This window comes from Peromyscus maniculatus, chromosome 1 (genome assembly GCF_049852395.1).
Source record: "Peromyscus maniculatus bairdii isolate BWxNUB_F1_BW_parent chromosome 1, HU_Pman_BW_mat_3.1, whole genome shotgun sequence".
Taxonomy (NCBI): domain Eukaryota; kingdom Metazoa; phylum Chordata; class Mammalia; order Rodentia; family Cricetidae; genus Peromyscus; species Peromyscus maniculatus.
Genome location: NC_134852.1, coordinates 167467608 through 167483020, shown reverse-complemented (window position 1 = coordinate 167483020; position 15413 = coordinate 167467608). Strand labels below are relative to the sequence as shown.

The window sequence follows — 15413 nt, the reverse complement described above, 5'->3', positions numbered from 1 at the left end:
AAAAGCCTTCAGTGCTAGAATGGGGGCCAGTGAGATCTCTCAGTCAGTAAAGGTAAAGGTGCCTGCCACCAAAGCTGACAAATTGAGTTCCATCTTCAGGATCCATATGGTAGAAATAGAGAACTAACTCCCAGAATTTGTCCTGTTATCTAAACACACACACACACACACACACACACACACACACACACACACACACACCCCTCATGACACATTCATGCTCCATCCATACACAAATGGAACAGTTAAAAGAAGCACTTGGATGGTTGGATGGTTTCCTTTTTATTGTTTGGATCTGGTCTGACACACATAGAAAAATTATTTGAACTTAAGTCTTTTTCTCGTAGCATTTTCCATATCAGACCTTACACATTTACAATGATAAAGCTATATATTATAGAGATGGAAGTCCCTTTCTTTATTCCAGAATCACAGAGCCCAATTACAGAGCCCCAAAGGCGAAGTGCCTGTGGAAGTGTCTGTAGTGTGTTGTTGAAAGGCAACCCATGTGATACCAGGATCTACGAGAAGCACGTTAATATTCTGAACGAGATGAGAGAGAAAATTCACCAGACTTACTGAAGCCATCCAGCACATCTTTCAGGTCTGAGTTTTGATTTGATAACTCATGTGCTGCCTTTGATTAGATTTTCATTAGTTTTTTTTCTTATGGCGCCATGGTGACTAGATGAAATCTAGAATTGGAAATTTGGTAGGAAAAAATGTATAGTTAAAATAGTGGATTGATTTTCTGAAAGTCAAATTGACATTCTTAAAAAAAAAAAAAGAATTGGTACCAGGTACACGGCTGCTGTGGCTGAGCTCTGCTGATGGAGCTCTCTTAGCTTATCATTTTAGGTATTGATCAAAACCCACATGACTGTGGGACACAGAAGGAGGCCAGTGCTGGGAAAGAGGTCTGTCTTCCTTTCCTTATGGGTTTGTATAATACAGAGAAAATGGATTTCATTTATAGGGAATCAGTAAGTATTTCATATTTCCTCTTGCGGGGAAGCACAAATTTCCAAAATGTGCTGAGATGACTTGGAATATAAACATTGCTCATGTAGTTTTGTATCTTATGTATTTCCTTTTGTAATCTGCCATTAAAAATATTATGAAAGAATACTGATTGAATTTGCCTTCATGGATACATTTACATTAACATATGATGATTAATTATAAATTGGTATGCGCATTCACAAAATATTTTAAGATGGTATACTGATGTCTGAATTGATACCTTCACACAGCCCCTTATTAACATTGCCAAAAGCCAGATGTGAGCTGGCAGGAACACATTTGGAAACGGCGTACCAGCAAGCCAAGCAAACTGTTTATGAGTGCCATACTAAACTTTGCCCACAAGATGTCGCTCAATCCGTTATGACTTAGGTCTTTTGTTACCAGCAGAATGACATTTCCATTTATTTTACACGCTCTCCAATTATATATTAAAACTCATGGTGGGTGGGTTGGAGGAGAGGAGACCCCGACTCTTTTCAGCCCATGTGAGGAAAATTGATGAATAATTTCTTTAGGTTTTCACAAACCCTGGCTGAGAATTCAGATACCATAAAATTATTGCATCCCCAGTTTCTGGGTTGCTGTGTCTACATGTCCACACCGGCCCTGCCAGTGGCACAGTCTTTTACATATAGTCATCAGTACCATCTGCTCTGAACCAAGTAATTTCCTGCCGACCCCCACTAGCAACACACACAACAACCTGTTTCTGTAATATACAAAATGTCAAAAGATTGCTGTACAATGCAAACAAGCCATCAGATATCTGTGTTTCAGTGGCAATTAAATAGTCACAACATGGCAGTCCAGAGAGAAAGCTTCCAGAAGTAACTGTGCAAAGGCAATCACCAGATCAGGGTAATATTATTTATTGCTCTAGTCCCTGTCTGTGGTTAGAAAAAGAAATCCACGAAAGAAAGATTGGAAATGCTGCAGTCTCTTGCTTTCCTATCAAATTTGCCCTAAATTTAAATTTAGACCTTGTAGTTTTTGACATGAGATGGAAGTAAGGCTTCTCTTCACTTCTCTTGTGACCAATGTCTAATCTAACCTATGACTGATTGTAAGACAGGGTGGCCTGTTATTAAAAATATTTTTCTGGGAAGTGGCAGGGCCAAAATCAGACAGGAAGCAGGTGTGTTAACCCCCCAGGAACATCTTATAGGAAGGTAACTTTGCCCTTTTCTCAAATTAATTTGGCAACAACAGAGCTGATTTGGCCCTTAGGCAGGATGTTTCTGGGATGTCAAGAAATAGTCTTTGGCATATTAAGTCCTTAGCAGTCCCTTTCGTTTTAGTGCAAGTTGCTTCTGTGATCTTTGGTCTCAGTGGCCTGAGCAGAGGCTTTCAGGAGCTGGAGCCTGATGATCAGTGGAGCCAAACAGGAGAATCTGAATGGTGGTGAGCAGAGAGAAAATCAGCAGTGGAAATGGGGAGGGGGGAGGAGGAGCTACCTACAACTGGCAGTGTGGAGCTTGCTCTAGGAGAAGCCCCACATAATGGACAGGTTTGCCCGTGAATGCTCCTTCAGGCTGTATCATCTAGCTAAGGCAATTAAAAAAATGAGTAGAAGGACTTACTCTGCATTTTTGTTTTCGTATCCTGGCTCCATACATCATGGGCAAATGGATCACCTTTCTTTCTGAATTCTCATTCCCTTGTTCATTCTTGCAAATTTATCTGTTTAACTGCTATTCATTTTTATACTTAATAGAAGCCAGGTACTATGGGTTTGAGGACGAAACACATTTCAAAAACTTGTCAGATAACTATGGAACTATTATGCAGAAAAATTCATCTTTTTCTCCAAAATATCTTAGCTCCCAAAGTGGAAACGTTAAACTTTTCTATATTTAGTCTAAACAATATTAAAAGGCACTGGTGTTTTTGACCAGTGATTCTCACACTTTGAGGAATTATCCAAGGATTTGGCCCAAATAGCATCTAGTTCAGTCAGTCCAAGGTGGACTTCGATGCCTTTCTAACAAGCTCTTTGGGGTTGCTAACCCCCAGGGACCACACTTTGAGGGGCAGGGCTTTCAGCCAGGCACTCTTCAGCATGGTTTCAAGGTGGAAAGAGAAATTTCTGGCAGTGACACAGATCTCTTGTAGTTTTCGGAGAGGGAGAAGGAGGGGTGTTCAGAGAAGCCACTGCGAGAGTAGGTCGGGAACTCGGTTGATGAGGCATTGTTCCCTGTCACCTGACCCGGAGTCTCCAGGAGCACACTCCATGTCCTGTGCGCTAGGATGCAGGTTTCCTCCTAAGAGAGGAATCAATCATCGCCTGCGTCACTGTTTTGAAACATCACAACTGAAATGGCTTTTATGTTGCTAAAAGAAGAGGAGGAGGAAGAAGAAAAAAGGCCCAGCTTTTGAAGGGGAAAAATAGTTTTCCGATAACCCCCATTAACTACAGGGGTCATTGTGGCAAAATGAATGGGATTAGAAATCTGCTAAAAGCTGCAGTATATGGTACGCGGTGACTGACAAGCCTTTTGCTGAGTAGTTACAAATGGGACTAATGGTTTAAACTTGTTAGTCATTGTCAGAGCCTCTGATCCTCGAGTCAGCCATGGAAGCTATGGCAGAAATCGATAAGGCGCCACTTTCCGCAGTGAACTGCTCGACCATATAGATTGCCTGAAGGGAAATGCTGAGTTCCCTCCCAGGCTGTCAGATGAAAGCAGGCAGCTAAATCTCCAGGAAGATTGACCACACTGCTCCGGGCAATTAGGCCTTTCACCACTTTGAACGCCGATTATAAAGGCATGGGGAGGGTGCCAGGCCGGAAGCCATCTTGGAGCCTCCGGAGCTGGTGGGGCGGTTCTTCCCTCCAGGGCTGAGACGTGCGTGCATGTCGGGGGCTGCCTCTGGCCTGGCCCTTTCTCTTTTCCTGTATTTCCCCTCAGCAGTTGCAAAGGGAGGCTGGGCAGTCGGGTAGCCCTTGGTTGCTGATGGACTGTAACCGCAGCTGAACTCCATCAGTCCTCCTAGAGCAGCCCAGGCTTCCCATTGGGCGCATTTCAAAACAATCAGATCCCATTGTTCAGGGCCTTTTTGGGCAGAGCCCTGCGAGGGTGCCAAAATCATCAGGGAAAAAGAAAGTGCTTGTTCGTGCAACAATGACAGACAAGCTGCAGATTGGCAGCAGGCTGTGAGGGGCCAAGTATGGGCCCTGCAGAGCTGGCCTCTGAGAGAAGCCCATGTCTGACGCACAGAAGGATGCCTGGGTCCCTGCAGCCTAGATGTGAGCAGAGGAGCCTTGGGCGGTGGGGAGGCTTTGCTTTCCCCCTTCCTGACAAGGCAGAGTGGCTCAGCCTTGGCTGAAGAGGTACCAGCCTCCTGCTTTATCTGCTTTACCTTTCTGCTCCTACTCCAGCTGGGGATGCCTTCCATTTCTGTGGTCCTGGTGCTGAGCGTCACCCCTTGGTACCTAAAATTAGCCTCATGATGGACTTCTTTAATTTTCCTCCCTTCTCCTTGCCAGCCCCGGCTCCTATTCTGCTAACTTTAAGTTGCACCATGAACCTGGCCTTCTAGGTATTGTTTTGCTGTCAAAGGGCTGAGAGGCAAGATATTGTGAAATCATTCCTAAGTACTGCTCTGTGGGAGGGCTGTCAGTCCCAGCTTCGGACCCTCCCTGGCCTGCGCAGCTCCTGAGGGAGAGTGTTGGAAGTCTACCTTATGAAGTTTGCTTGACAGCTGGTGAAGGAGGAAGGACTTGTGCATTGTAAAGGTACGGGTGCCAGAATAAAATGCTGAAGTTCTTTAGGAAACAAAGGGTGGTTGTAGGACATGATAGCACTGGTCTCTTCCACGGAAGAGACGATGGAAGGGATTGCTGCCATTTTCTATTGTAGGGAAAGAGGCGCCTCTGGTCTCAAGGGCAGTTCTAATGGGGGTCGTTTCTTGGTTCATCTTTGACTCACTAAACAGCCACGGGATATCATCCATTATTAAGGAAGCTTCTTGTCACTCATTTACAGTTCACAGGATGGATTGGCTACCTATGAAAACAAAGGGAGTTGTAAAATATAGAACAGCAGAAGTGAGCCCTAATGCACTTTGAGCTCAGCAGTGAAGATGCATCAACCAAGGCCGTCTGTTGTAACAAATGCACTCACTATGTGGGGGATGCCGTATCACTGTGGTCGGGCAAAAGCCTAAGGGAACCCTCTGCCACTTCACTCCTATCTTGCTATGATCCTAAAACTGCTCTAAAAAGTAATCTCTAGCTGGTCATTGTGGCACACATACATAATTCTGCTGTGGAATAATCCTTTGTGCACTGTGAAAATGTATTGCTTTCATTGTTAATAAAAAGCCAACTGGCCGATAGCTAGGCAAGATTTTCAGGGCAGAGGGAATGCTGGGAAGAAGGGCAGAGTCTCAGGAGTCTCTAGCCAGATGGTAAAAGCAATGTGGGAAGTTCATAGATGAGGCAAATGAGCCTAGGGGCAGTATATAGATTAATAAAAGTAGTTTAAGTGTTAAGAGCTAGCTAAATACAAGCCTAAGCTATAAGCTGAGCATTTATAGTTAATATTAAGTCTCTGTGTGGTTATATTTGAGAGCCTGTTGGGACATAGAGAAACTCTGCTTAGGTAATTCCAACCTCCAGGAGGTAGAAGCAAGAAGATAAGAATTTTAAGGCCAGTCTTGGCTACAGATTGAGTTCAAAGTCAGCCGATGCTACATGAAATCCTGTCTCACCCCAATCCTAAAAGGAAAAAAAAAATAGGAAAACTCTATTTAAAAGGCAAGAAATACTCTTCCAAATAATAATAACACGAGCAACAAACCTGAAAACCAATGAAAGTAAAATGAAAGAGGAGTGTAAACATCCCCTAGACCATAAATAGGGTTCACAAATGAAGTGGAATGAAGAAACCGATTTTATTGGAGTATTCTTTCATGAACCTGGCCTCCAACCTCTTTTATGGCGTTAAGTGAGAATTCTTCCTGCAAACTGAGTGCAATTTTTAGGCTTCTGGGGAATTGCTTTGGGCATACTTGGCCAAAAAGCAATTGTTAGGTTCTAGAACTTACTGAATTTTGAGAAAAACTTTATCTTAGGAAGACTGTTGCTTTACTAATTATCCTCTTAGCTAGAATTTTTACTGACAGCTCTACTGAGGATGACGGTGTAGAATGCTGAGTGCTACCTTCTGCTTGGTAAACTTTGGTTCTCTGTGTCTTAGCCCCTCTTCCTTTCCTGCAAAGTGGAGGAGGAATTTCTTCACTACTTAGCCTCAGGTGTCTGTGGTCAGCAGAGTAAATGCCTCTCCAAGAGTCTGTATCCTGATTCCTGGATCGGTGACTATGTTATGCTTCACCACAAAAGGGACATTGTAGCTGTAAGGATGGTAAAGCACAGAGGTTCATCCAGATTATCCAGGTGAGCCCAGAGGTTTGTGAAATAGCTCTAAGTGTTTTTCTTTTTGTTTGCTTGGGAAAGTGGAGAATGTTACTAGATAGGTTTAGAAGAAAGGGAATCGCAGAATTATAAGGGGCCGTAGTGATTGATCTCATTGTAACAAATGCCAAGACTCATGTCACAGTGTCCTTGAAAACTGCTTTTTGTGACTCTGTAGAATATTGCTAGCTATGAGAACCTTCTACTTCATAGGACACTCTCTTCAGGAATTTCACAGTCCTAGGATGGAGAGATGGCTCAGTGGTTAAGAGCACTTGCTATTCTTCCAGAGGACCCAGTTTGGTTCCCAGCACCTGTAACGGGTGGCTCAGGACTGCCTGTATCTCTAGTTTCAGAGGATCTGACACTCATCTTTGGCCTTCACAGAAACTGCACGTATACCATTCACATAGAGACAAACAGGCAAACACATACATGTAAAAGTAAAAATAAATCCTAAGAGAAGAATTGTACACTCCCAATTCTTAAGTCTGTGTACTTATATGATATCTTTGTTTTCTTATGCTGCTCACTCTGACTTCTTTTTTTTAGTCAAAACTTTAAGGCTCAGATTTGAAATGCATTTAATATTGAATGGAATAGGGACTGTTTTTTGTTTTGTTGGGGTAGGGCCCTGCTCTCTGGGGCCAAGTTCAGGACTATAGAGAGATGGGTCAAAATATTTTCAGGGAAAATGTTAGTGTAAATTAAGATAGCTTCATGAGACACAGTGGGTAGAGGTGCCTACTGCCAAGACAGATAACCCAAGCTGGATCCCGGGGATCCACACAGTGGAAGGAGGAACCAGCGGAAGGAGAGCAGCACTCCTCTAAGGTGTCCTCTGACTTACACACACTCACTGTGGCATACTCCTCAAATAAATCTTAAAATGCAATTAAAGAAAAGCTTCATGAGGTATATTGCTAGCATTTTCACTGTTTTGTCTCCTGAACCAGTATATAACTCATAGTACTAAATATACATTTATTGGCTCAATTAAAATAGTCTAATAATAACATACACAAGAAATAACTAGTTTGGAAATCATGACAAAGAGCTCGGATAATAAAATTTGGTCCATCCATTTGTTAAAAAAAAAAAAAGGGCATACTTTCAATACATTGGGAGCTCTTCCTCTGAGATGTGTTAGTGTGCAAGTTGGATCATCTTACTATCTTAAGGGGCTTTGTGCTTTCCAGCAGGACTGCATGTAAAGGGCAGAGGAAATCTGTGTGTTCTCTGAGAAACCAAGAGGTCATTGCTGGTTACTGAGGAGAATTTAGGACTTCTCTGCTTGAAGGCAGATCTAATGAGTCCATGTGGGGAGCTGTAACCTCCCCGTAACACAGGATATGGAGGGTACATTGGGCCTTGAACAATTAATCAGTGTTATGGCATAACAACTCAAATATGGAAATTCTAAAGGTCCTACATATTGACAAATGGCCAATTTATGCTAAGATCCATCAAGTGTGTTGGGGCATTTGGAACTATCACTGCACAATCATGACATGGTCATTATCGGGCCGCAAATCATCCAAGGAAATGACATGCCTCAGGAGGCAAGGTTTGCCCGCAGAGCCTGCCTCTTTCTAAACTCAGTGTGTGGCTGGCTTGCTGTAAACGAAGCAATCCAGCATGTAGATGAGCTCCTGTGTGGCAGCTGCATGGCGGAAAGCAATTATAACACAGAGGCAACTCTGCAAGCAAGAACCAGGCCCCTGAAATATGACCACGTCTGCCTCACCACCAACGGAGATGCCAAACTGAAATACACACATAGTTGTAATGGAGAGAGAGGCCTGAATATATAATAGCAAGGAGAGGAACTAGGGATACTCTCAGCAGCCTCCACAGAAACTGTGCTTGGCAGAGGCTGTCCTGGAAAACTCATTAGCTTCTTTGAACTTGGAGACAGGATTCTTCATGGACCCAGGAGTCCACTGTTCCCTTTAATAATGTGCAGGGTAGTAGAGCAATGACATCACACATTTTCTTTTTGTTGACTACACTAGACATTGTCATCGCTCCCCTCTTCTTAGAAATGTACATGGTAAGAAAAGCATGGTCGGTGGGCCAGGAGGACTGACCCATAGGATGCCAAAATTGACAGATGGAAGACTTTGATTGATCAATAAGGTTTTACAACACATTGCTTGATATTTGAATATAAGATGTGCAAATCTTGGGCATGGATGGTTCCTTCTGTGCATCTTCCATTCTGCAGAGGCAGCATGGCCATTCTACAGATTGAGAAGGCGTCATGTAGAGACAGAGACACAGGGAGAAGAGATTGCACTCACAGAGATGGAGTTTAGTTTCTGATTTGGTCCCCTCATTTCAACCTCTCCTGAGGCCCTGTGATAACTTCTATTCTTGGGTTCTGCGAGCCAGCCACACATGATTTTACAAATGCCATGTTTTTTTTTTATTCTACCAAGCAACAGAATTTGTTTGGGTGGGTAACATAGGCTTATCGTCTTACTCAAAACAACCACCATTTGAAGATAGACAGTTATTTCAGCTTTTCATGAGGAGAGAGCCTCAGAGAGGTTTGATGATATCTCTAAAGTCATAGGGTTTGTAAATGGGGGAAGTGGCGATTTCTATTGAAGTTGCATTTGCATCGAAATTGATTTTACATTTTCTGTGAAATCATTAAACCACCTACTATATAGTAAATGATTTATGCTATAATTTGAGAACAGAATCTATGTTGAATTACTGAATCAACTTGAGAGTATGACTAGAAACCAAATCATCTTTATTTAAATAGCTAGCACTACTTATGTTTACTTGTGAGTCGAAACTTGCACATGCCCTGAAGAAAATAATCTTATATATGACTTTTTCTCTGAGGTAACGAGGAATAAAAGTTTAAGAAGTGTTGCCTAGAGTTACCAATCATCCCAGAAAGTTTGGAACTTAAAACTAGCTCTTCATTATCATAGGCAAGATAGGTAATTCCAATTGGAGGGCAAAACTAGTAGTTCTCACAAAGAGAATCAAAGGATTCTGCTCATAGGTAAAAAGTGATTCTCTATTTTGGACAGGGGAGATGGAAGTGATTTTTCCTGTCCTCTCAACCACTAAGCAACATTTGGCAATGCCTGCACTTATATTAAGTAGCTTCCACTGGAGAGAAGATGCTACTGGCTTTTGGTGGGTGGGGACAAGGGACTTTTGGTGCAGTGCACCACAGTACAACACCACAATGACAGAAGACTGTCTGGCTTCAAATGCTGGAAGTGCTGAGCTTAAGAGTCATTCACATGTCCTCTGTGGCTAGCACACTGTGTAAAAATCTTACTTTATTAATAACAGTGACTTGAGCCTTTTGGATGGGCCACTGTTTACACACACACACACACACACACACACACACACACACACACACACACACACACACTTACACTTTATTTTGGAGTAATATACACCTGTGGATTATCATCTATTAAAATAACAGCAACAATTGCTCACCAAATTCCCTGGACAGCCACTTAGACCCCGGAGAAATGAATATGACTTACTGCACAGGAGGTTCTAACACCGAGACTGAAGTCAGAGTAAGAATGAACCCAGGAGAAACCTGTAGCAGGCAAAACCTCTGTTTCTGTTATGCACTAGAAAAATGAGGCAGCATAATAAAAAGAGAGAAATACTACCTGAGTGCTCAAGAACTATAGAGCACATATTCAAATTTCTAGATGTGAAAGGTAAGATTTACTAATGTTGAAAAAATGGTTAAAGAAAACATGTTCGGGAGAGGAAATATTGCCCTTGAATTTTATAATGGAATGATCTCTCTCCTCAGGGTGTGCTTTCCATTCCCAAATATGTGAGGAAGTTTACTTGTTCCCATTTAGTTGGAATTTGAGGCTGTGCAGTTGAATAGACAACACTGTGCAACCTCTCTATTTGATCATTAAAACCAGAGCTGATTCTGTAGCTTAAACTCTTTTAGAACATCATTTTCCTTCAGGTGAATGAATACAGACATTTATTACCTATGTTGTATCATACATAGTTTTCAGTATTTGGGGCTGTACATTATAGATACAATGAACACGTGTTAATATTGTTATCTGCCTAACTTCCAATCCTCCTTTGCATTGGGGTTGAAGGAAGACTTCACCATTATGTTGAGAAGAATTATGGTTGCCATCAAAAAAGCTGAGTGATTTCTGGCTTCCTTTTCCTGCCTCAGAGCAAGGCACATGTGACCTAATCATCAACGGGATGTTCTCCACTTGGATTTGGTAAGGTTGGGATTTTGGGAGCCAGAGATTCTATGGTGTAGTTACAGAGTAGGAGCTGTGTGGGTCCCTTGGTTAATACTTGGAGAAGAGCTTTCTGGAAGAATTGCATGACCCATATAGATTATGTGAAGCTAGCAAGAAGGTAATGTTTGTTACTGCAGCTTAGCCGTGTCTATCCTGACTAGTGTAGAATGAATCATTGATAGAAAGATATTTATTCAACAATGTTCTTAAAAATTCAACTACCTAGGGAGGAAAGGTAGAGATGAATGGAACAGACATTTTATAGCCTCACAGGACTGCTTGGAGCTTCACTTCTGCCAGCTGCTGACTAGGACTTTAGGGGTTAGTTGAAGGCAAGCAGGAAATTATAAGTTCTGACTATTTTTCTTCATTCACATTAGAAAGAAGGGGCAGCAGATTAGAAAGCCCTACTGACCCATGGCAACATATTCACAGAGACAAATACCTCATCTCATTTTAATTTCCTAGAATGGCTTTTTTAGTTCTCACTGAAAAGTATTCAACTGTCTTTCTCACCCATACTAATCTCTCATGAATCTAGACGATAAAAGCCTTTAAAAAAATAAGCCGGGCGTTGGTGGCGCACGCCTTTAATCCCAGCACTCGGGAGGCAGAGCCAGGCGGATCTCTGTGAGTTCGAGGCCAGCCTGGGCTACCAAGTGAGCTCCAGGAAAGGCGCAAAGCTACACAGAGAAACCCTGTCTCGAAAAAAAAAAAAAAAAAACCAAAAAAAAAAAAATATATACATGCCCCATCTTGCCTCAATAAGTCAAAATGACACGCTTTGTCTGCAGATGGCAGCTAAAATTCTATAGTCCGTAGGGTGACCGTGAGCTCTCTCTTGCCCGTCTATACCTTCTGCTTCCTTGATGCAGAATCTTGAGGTGTTGAGTTGGTTGTTCAGATGTAAGCATTTTTGCCTGTTGTCCCCTCTTTTTCTATCTTCAAAGCACTGTGCTGCAAACTCAGTGGTATGTGACCTGAAACAAGCATCTCACAGACACTATTCTTTTGTGCCAAAGAGCTCACTCTAATCTAATGTCCAATCTTCCAATAATTATCACATTTTCTTTCCCCGCTGAGCACTCTGAAGCATTTTTGCTAAGTAGCCGAGGAAGCACAGTAGAAATAGTCCTGGTCTCTGGTGGTCAGATTTGCAAATTTATCCCAAACCATCGTAAAACCCGTGCAAGTGCTTCACATATGCAAAAAGCCTTCTACTATGCCAGACAGGTAAGTGGGTTGTTCTGGGTGCCCTTTTTTGCCATTAGTCTTACTGCAATGGGATTGTGGGGCACTGAACTAGAACTCCCAACAGCTCCGATTGCTGCCTGCTGCCTCAATGAATTTTATATTAGCAGGCAAATGAAACAGTCAACCAAGTGAAAGGAATTCATAATGCTGAGGCTTCTTCAGACTGGAATGTGCTGTACATTTTGCAAAAAGGATGGTGGCTATCAACGTGCGATGACTAATCTAGACAGATCGCCACTTTACGACACATCTGGTCTCAAGTCCTTTAAATTAGTGGAGTTCAGCTGTAGAACACTGGCTGAACTGGAGAATACAAATTCATATGCTTCCTATGCACGCATAAATGCTAACTGATGAGCTTGGTAATGACCGGGAGCCTCATTGCTGGGAGACTGATAAGCTAGTACAGGGTTTCTTTGCTGAAACATTAATTAAGACAGTGCAATAAAGCTTCCGAATTACTAGTTTCTAAGCAAGATAGTTTGAATTAATGTTTATGAAAGCTCTTTATTAGCCAGAAGATGATCTTCAAAGGTAATACAGGCAAAGCTTTTTCCCTCTTAATTTAGAATCTTAGTAAATAGTGCAAATCTTCCATTTTATACTTAGAGCCACGGCGGGAGCCTCAGAACCATAACTTAGCCAGTTTGCCTGCCATTATCTTCTTCCATGTCTCCCTTAAACAAGGATAAAGCATTAGAAATGGTGTGTGTGTGTGTGTGTGTGTGTGTGTGTGTGTGTGTGTGTGTGGTTTTATCCCCAGGGAGTTATTTTTTAGTAGATCTTAGAGTTTAGAGTTGGCTAATAAGGTCTAATCATCCAACCATCAGATTCTTCCAAATGTGAAACCAAGGCCCCACTTAATATTAATCAAGCCACCACAGTGAGGTTTGTCCAAAAAAGGTTGTGGACCCTTGGGCTGTTAGGAGTTGGCACAGGATCAGCACAGGAGGTAATGATGGCATCATTCTCTGAACTTTCTGGCTTGATCTTAGGGCCTTGGTGTATTCAATTCTCAGTGCAGTCTGTTAAGAACAGCAGCAAGAACAGATTCATGAAAACATGTGACAGAGAGTGATGTTAAGTCATGCCAAGAACCACTTGATCCATCTCTGCACTCAGGAAAAATGTGAGATACTTTTTGGATAAAGGGAAAGAAGTCATGTGGGAGTTTGGCTAGCAGAGTAAAGGATGGACTGAGAAGTTCCCGAACTTAAATGTAGAGTTTGTGCATGTGGGAGCAATCACACTTTTAGAAGGACTGGTTTGTAGAATTAACCAGGGACTGGTTTGTAGAATTAACCAGAAATTCAAAGGCCAAAGTGCTATATACTAAAGGTGTGGCTAAATGTGTCAGACCACTAACCAATAGTTCTGAATTGCAAGAAGAAAAAAAAATCCAGTTAAGGAATAATGTTTTAAGAATTGGAGTTGCCTCCATATGGCTTGGTCTGCCTCCAGGTGAAGAGAGTTTCTCATCACTTGACACTTCCAACTCCCAAACTAATCAAGAGTGGTAGAGAAGAGATTGGTGCATCAGACTAGGCTTGGATTAAACTGCTTCTGTGGCTCATGCCAATTTTGAATTTACAGGAGCCTGCACACACAGATCAAACAACACCTGCAAGTCATGGGCTTTGTTGGTTAGATCTAGTAGGTATTTTTTTCTTTCCCATTGTCTTTCTGTTACTGATTTCTCTTGGCTTAGAATGAGCACATTTAGATAAAAGACCCCCCAACAAAGGTCACTTGTATGATTCTGTAATCATAGTAAGGTTTGGTTTTGGTTTTTAATTTTAGTATATCCTGTATGAAAACTAAAATGTATGAGGATACTAAATTAGGAAACCTTATGCTTCACTGTTGCTTATGTAATAGAACTCTACTTGGCTGAGAAAATGTACTTCCAGTAAACTTAGTCATATAGATTTATTTCAGTATTATAAAGCACCACCACACACACACATGCATTCACACACACACACACACACTCACACACACACACACACATACGTTCACTCACACTCTTACATTTTTTTCAATGCTGAGGCTAAAATCTAGGGCCTTGCTCCTATGATGCCAACATGCCACCATCGAGGTATATCTTTAGCTCTGACTCTGTATTTATAATTATATATGTTATATATATTATTTTACACTAAGTTTATATATTAATGGATATTTACTAAGAATCCACTATCGAATATAGTGTTTTATAGTTATATCATTTGAACTTTACTATGTTCAATGAAGACATTTTTGTTATATTTATTTTACTAATACAGACATTAAGTCTACAGAAGTTTCAAGACAAATAACCAAAAGGGTTGGGATTTGAACACAGCTATTTGACTCCAGAACATATGAAATCCTGCCTCCCCTATTTGGTAAGTGGCAGTTTTGCTTAGATAATGATGCTCTTAGAACCAGGACTGTTGTATGGACTGGTGTCAGGCTGTCTGGTAGTTTTGTGATAGATATATCTTGCTAGAGTGAACCACACATTCTGGGATCACCTTCACTGTGTACATCAAAGTCATGAGAAACAAACACTCTTGTGAAGATTTGGGAGTGTGGAAGTGGAGTATCAGTCGTACACTAAAGCTCACAGGTGGAATCAATTTCTGCGAACTCACTTTGTCCATAGTGGGATTGAATTGATACACTCTCCCCTAGATCTTCCTTCATCTTGTGAACTTCTGTGTGAGTATGTGTGTTTGTGTTTGTGTTTGTGTGTGTGTGTGTACATGCGTGCGTGTGCTTGCACGCTTGTGTGCAAGTGGGTTTCACTCAGTGAGAAAACCTATTCACCCCTCCCTAGCCTTCAAGATTAAGGCCAGAGTGAAAAAGCACTTTCAAATGCTTATACCATCCTTGAGGGATTCCAATCTTCTCTACCTTCAGAAAATTCTGAAGTTTCTGACCTCTTACTAATTTGACTTTCAGACTTCAGGGCTAATTCAGAGGACAACAGCTTTACAGAGTGGGTTTAACCAGTATGCAGAGCTGACTGAGTCAAATTACTGTGACAGACTTTTCCCTATTCAACCCAACCTGCTTCTGTCAATCACAGGTCATACTTGTTCATACCTTCTGCTGCTGTTCTAATCAAACCAACCGACACAAGCACATTGGGGTGTGACCTTGATGTGTGGATTGACATCAACACAGTTGCTGTCTTCTGTTGTTATAGTCAACATGAAGTTAGAGTATAATATGGGCAGAAATGACAATTTCAGTCCATAGGAAACAGCCTCAGGACGGCAGAGTGAGACTACAGGGTTGGAATGGCTTTCAGGATCTTTTGTAATATATGCTGGATGATGCTGGTAAGCTATTTATCTTCTCTGGACTTATGACTTGGCCTGCTAGAATGGATACTATCAGTGTTTGCTTTATGTGGTATGTGATGTGTTTAGAAAAGAGTAAACTTT

General features: G+C 41.8%; 3 long non-coding RNA genes across 3 annotated transcripts in view; 2 read left to right on the top strand and 1 right to left on the bottom strand.

The window, feature by feature from the left end:
* The window catches only part of LOC121826871 (uncharacterized), an 85381-nt gene that overhangs the window by 38841 nt on the left and 31127 nt on the right, over nt 1-15413 (top strand). Inside the window, exon 2 of the long non-coding RNA XR_013047670.1 lies at nt 428-604. This is a non-coding gene — a long non-coding RNA (uncharacterized LOC121826871). The remainder of the gene's footprint in view (nt 1-427; nt 605-15413) is intronic.
* On the bottom strand, nt 395-4549 carry LOC143270496 (uncharacterized). The gene is made up of 2 exons (XR_013047675.1): nt 4387-4549; nt 395-695 (listed from the first exon to the last, which is right to left on the bottom strand). It is a non-coding gene; the product is annotated as an uncharacterized LOC143270496 (long non-coding RNA).
* LOC121826870 (uncharacterized) lies at nt 6234-14360 on the top strand. The gene is made up of 3 exons (XR_006069023.2): nt 6234-6424; nt 10567-10701; nt 14265-14360. It is a non-coding gene; the product is annotated as an uncharacterized LOC121826870 (long non-coding RNA).